At 47.6% G+C, this 5106-nt stretch overlaps 1 long non-coding RNA gene across 1 annotated transcript; it reads right to left on the bottom strand.

The window, feature by feature from the left end:
* Positions 1 to 2950: 2950 nt before the first annotated feature.
* LOC112878035 lies at positions 2951 to 4673 on the bottom strand. Its single transcript, XR_003225627.1, has 3 exons — positions 4518 to 4673; positions 3749 to 4277; positions 2951 to 3501 (listed from the first exon to the last, which is right to left on the bottom strand). It is a non-coding gene; the product is annotated as an uncharacterized LOC112878035 (long non-coding RNA).
* Between the last annotated feature and the right edge of the window lie 433 nt (positions 4674 to 5106).

The raw sequence follows: 5106 nt of genomic DNA, 5'->3' as shown, positions 1-5106 counted from the left end.
TATAACTCGGGTAGTTTCCTTCTGTACCGACTAGCTTTATCTCCTACTCAAACGAGTAGAAAACAACATAAATAAGAGATAAGACGGGCTTTATCTCTTAATCCTGTTTAAACTACGTTATGTACACAGCCCCGGGTCTGACACGGCCGGCTTCACCTGCATTAATATGTTCTTCCGGGCAGCCCTCACTACCTGCATGGTCAGCCGCAAGCAGTGCAAGTGTATCTTCATCAAGTTCACTAGCAGATGAGTACTCACCATCATGTTTGACAATCAAGACACGCTTGCTTGGACTAGTCACGCATGACATGTCCAAAACCCCTGCACCTGTGACATTGAACATCCCTTGTTCTTCCTGTGGATGCCACCGATGAAGCACTCGCAACTAGCTTCAGGGCACTCTTTCCCGCTATATTTATCGGGCTATCACGAGGCTTCTCGCTGGAAGGAGGGGGTGCTGACCAGCTCGATGATGAATACGGTGCAGCAACACGTCTAGTCAGTGTAGTGGATGAGCGGGGCTGCATAGAAAAATTCTTTCCTGTAGAAATATTTGTCTTGGTGCTAGCTCGTCGTCCCTGCACTTCCCTTTCAGCTGTGCAAGCAAGATGGAAAAAACGGGTTATGTTAGTGTACTCTTTATAACCAAGTATGTCCTAAATTTTCCGGTTTAACCCACCCAAAAATCTAGCCATAGCAGGTTCCGCAGCCTCCTCTAAGTTACAGCGCAACATACCCATTTTGCAACTCTTGGTAATACTCTTCTACACTTTTAGTTTCCTATTTTAATTGTTGCAGCTGGTTCAAAAGATCACGCGCATAGTAAGATGGAACAAATCTCGCCCTCATGATCAGTTTCAAAGCATCCAAAGTTTGTGGCATGTTATTAGGATTTTTCTTACCATGTTCTATCCACCAAATGGAAGCAAAATTAGTAAACTCACTAGTTGCAGCCCTAACATGTGCATTCTTAGGAAAGTCATGACGAACAAACTTTTGATCGACAGTCATCTCCCAAGTAAGATAAGTATCAGGATCATATTTACCATCAAAAGAGGGTATCCTAAATTTTATCTTACTGAAAGCATTGTCATTGTTGTGTACCTCACGTGGACGCTATCCACCCATACCCCGACGGTTATGGTGTCGACGTAGCTGATCTCAATCCTCAACTTCGATATCAATAAAATAATCAGCACCTGAATTTTCTGTGTTGCGCTCATCCTCTTCTCTATGCTGATCATGAGTCCGTGCATGGAGCTCATCGAAATGCCCCAACAGCGCAGCAAGACTCTTGTCGACACGGCCAACCGTTGTCTCCAACCCTGCAAGCTTGGTGTTGTTGGAAATCTGCGCGGTCTCCATTTGCCCAATCTTCTCATTTATCACCTGCAAATCATTATCAATTCCATCTGTGTACTCCCTCACTTTTCTCTAAAAATGTTGTATGATGCCCTTGGTACGAGCTGTAAGCTGACCACCATCCCCTTCTTCATCTGAACCTACCATGGTAAAAATGCAAGAGCAAACAGGAAACAAGTAAATAGAAAATTCCCTACAACTACTGGATGTAATTGCTGTGTGGTGCTCTCTCACTCTCAACCTGTTGTACAAGCTCTTACCAATTCTTACACTGCTTGCGGAAGGGGTTTGCAACAACAAGTCGGGCACTAGGAAGAAAATGTATCGATGCTGCAGCAACAACTCCTGTGAAGCTGAAATCGAGTATGTGGAGCTGTAGGTGAGCTAAAAAAATGGACACAAGGAAATACTAGCACCACGTTAGTCACAAAAGCAAGTTGAGTAATCGCTTGACAGTGGTACTGTGCTGATCCTAGCCTAGACCGTGCTAGAGACGCGAGCCTAGGCACAAGGGAAGCCACAAAGCACCAACCGAAACAGCAAGAACAACAAAGGAAGAATCAGCCCCTTTCTTTTTTTCTTGTCTTTTCTCTTCTTTTCCTTTTGTTTTTTTTTGTTTTTTCACTTTTTTCAGGGGAACTCAAAACTGATTATATGAACAAAAAGACTGAAATTGAACAATTTGTGGCACACACTTTTTCTAGCGAGGGTAGGGGTAAAAAGGTAAAAAGATGGATCTATTGCAGCGCCACACGGTCACTAAACCAGATCGGAAACAAGCACGATGGATACAACTCAGACTCAGTGAGCAGATACTATATGAAGATGCGTGGATGCGGCTAGATGGTGACAAGAACTCGAAACTCTAAAAGGATTAAAACTAAGACCAGCAACTCAACACGAACCGAAGTAACCGAAGACTCAACAAGCCCTAACCAAGCAGTTCTAGCAAAGGCTCAAAGGGTCTATAGGTTCTTGGGAGAACCTAATCTAGTAATTTTTTGGCTTTTTTTGTGGACTATAGGAAAATAAACAGCAAAGGGTAGGTAATCTCTCACCAATGAACCTTGCTCTAATTACCAACTGATGAGAACTTGAGGGGCGGGTCCTGATCTTTCGGTGAGGGATGAACTGGATAACTCGATTGGGGAAAAAGAGAAGACATTGGCGGTCCGACTTCAGCAACCGAAGGATGCTGCGCCTTAGCAACTGATACACCTCCTCCCTGGTTGCCGCGCCCTTGCGATGCGCGACACTGGCCACGAAGGCACCCGTCCTGCAAGCAAATCGAAGAACTCGCAAGAATAAGTAAAGAAGCACTGAAATCGCAAGAGGGAATCAAAGAACTCAATCTGGATTGATCGAAAATGGGGTTCCGAATACAAGAAGGCGGACGGTTCATCGAACACGCACGCTTCCAGCAAGTAGCGATAGCTATCTTCGTAAAACAAAACCCAACCCCTCCCTAGCAGCGGCTGAGGAGTATTAGTACCTGGGAGGGCGGCCAGAGAAGTTTAGGGTTTGCCCTCCAACCCTAGGACGCGTGCTTGCTAGGCTCTACTGGGTACACAGTACACAGCCCATTGGGCCTAATTGGTGACGCAGCACCATGGATAGAGCGGCAGTCTGTACGGAAAATGAGGATTGCGCCCAATTCCGAACAGATGTCATCGAGTGGTCAGATTCGTTTGAAAATAGACTTCATAAGCTTTCCGTGATGTCCTTTAACTCTCCAATCGGAGTCCGGATGAGGTCGGGGCCGCTGTCACGAGTTGGTGCTGTCCTGTTGTCCGAATCCAATCCACGCGAATCCCCTCCCCTTCTTATCCTCCCCATCATACCTAAGCAAAACAAAAGCGTGCGTGTTTCCATCGTCTAAATATAATGGACAAGAGCTTAAGAATGAACTTACCTGATGATGGAGTTGACGGGCACGAGCACGAGTAATAGGACCAAGCGGTGACGATGTTGGTGTGGATATATCGTTGGTGTTGATGTCCTCATCATCGTGTTGTACCACTGGGCTGCTCCGCTGCCGAGGGCTCGCAGAGAAAAAGGGAGGCACGGTCCTCATGCACAGCCACGGCGGTGCAAGGGCCTTTGCCGGCGACTACAAAATAAAGGAGCAGGACCATGGGACTGTACGAGAATAAGGTCAGGGGCAAAATCGACTTCTCATAGGGGCTGGAAATTGAAAAGGAAAAAGAAAAGAAGGGAAATAAAGAAAAGGGAAGGAAAACACCTAAAATAAACAAATTCACGTGTCCAGTGTTAAATTTTGGAAGTCACACAAACTGAGTGTCAATTTCTAAAAGGCTGCAAATTGAGACCTAAATACTGGAATTTCTCTATGCACCTCGTTGAATTTGACATCCAATTCGTATACCTTTCAATATTTAACATTCCGATGCGCGAATTGTTTCGATTTAGAGGTTTCTCCTCCCTTCTCCTCCCTTCTCTTCAGGTTTCCATCCTTTTCTTTTCTTTTTCCTTTTCTACCCAGGTGAATGGACAATATTGCCCTTCCCTTATCAATTACTCTCCCAGGCATCTCTGGTTCATCTCTTCGCCGGCGAAGTCCGGTACGGTGGAATTGAATCGCGGGAGCTTGTCCTTGAACACGGACGCTGCCACCAAGTCGTCCACCGAGATCGCATGCGCCAGTGGTCTGGAGGAGGCGGCAGCGCAGGTGCGCTCCCCGGCCCATCTCGCGGCGCGCACGTTTAGTGCCGGCTCTGGCGATGGCGGCGGCGTGCAGCACCGGGTTCGCGCGCGGACAGGAGGGCGTGGTGAGTCTAGCGCTTCCTGTGTTGGGGATTGGTTGGGTGCAAGAGGATGGCGCGCAGCAGCTCCTGCTGGCGGCTCGCGGTGGTCGGCGTCCTCGTCTTCTGCGCGGGCGTGCTCGCCGCCCGCCGCTGCGCTCGACATCGGGCAACCAGTTAGTTGTTGATTCGCATCAGCAGAAAAAATAGGACAGGGAAGGGAGGAAAGGAGGTCGGCGCAGTTGATGCTTGGCAGCTTGATTTGGGAGCAGATCAAATAGATGGAGCAAGATTGATGGCCTGCAACTTAGCTACTACTAATTAATGCTTTGATTCGTTGGGGGCAAAGCACGGAGGAGGGAAATAAGCTGCTGCTGTTTCATACTCAAGTACCTCGTCGTAGGCGGCAGTGCGGGTGGCAGCGCAGGCGAGGCGGACGGAGGCAGCCTGGGCCTTGGGGCGTGCTTGGCGGCGATGGACAGAGGTGGCCAAGCGGCGGGCGGCCGGAGGCAGCCTGGCGGCTGCGTCGTGGACGAAGGGAGCGCTCTGTCCTCTTGCATCACTGTTCCGGCCACTTGCACGGACACTAGGCATGAAAACCGACGGGAACCGGCGGGAAAACCATTTCCGTTCTCGTATTTTACTAAGGAAAATAGAAACGGGTGCGGAATGGGAACGCGAGCGAAAACAGGATATACGGGATGTACGGGTTATGGAAACGAATGGGAACCGGAAAATTTACCGGAATGCATTGTCGTTAAATCACCATTCACCTCACATGAATATAACACTACCGGAATGCATTGTCGTTAAATCACCATTCACCTCACATGAATATAACACTACATACTTTTTTACGTGTAAGCTATTTTCTAAAAATATGATTAAGGTTTCATATTTTCTATGATTAAACCGTGGAGTGCACCAACTGATGTTAAGAAACAAGAGCGGATATATCGAGTGCCTATTAAATCTTTTTCTA

Source organism: Panicum hallii, chromosome 9 (genome assembly GCF_002211085.1).
Source record: "Panicum hallii strain FIL2 chromosome 9, PHallii_v3.1, whole genome shotgun sequence".
In the NCBI taxonomy this organism is placed as follows: domain Eukaryota; kingdom Viridiplantae; phylum Streptophyta; class Magnoliopsida; order Poales; family Poaceae; genus Panicum; species Panicum hallii.
This window is presented reverse-complemented; position numbering and strand designations above follow the sequence as displayed.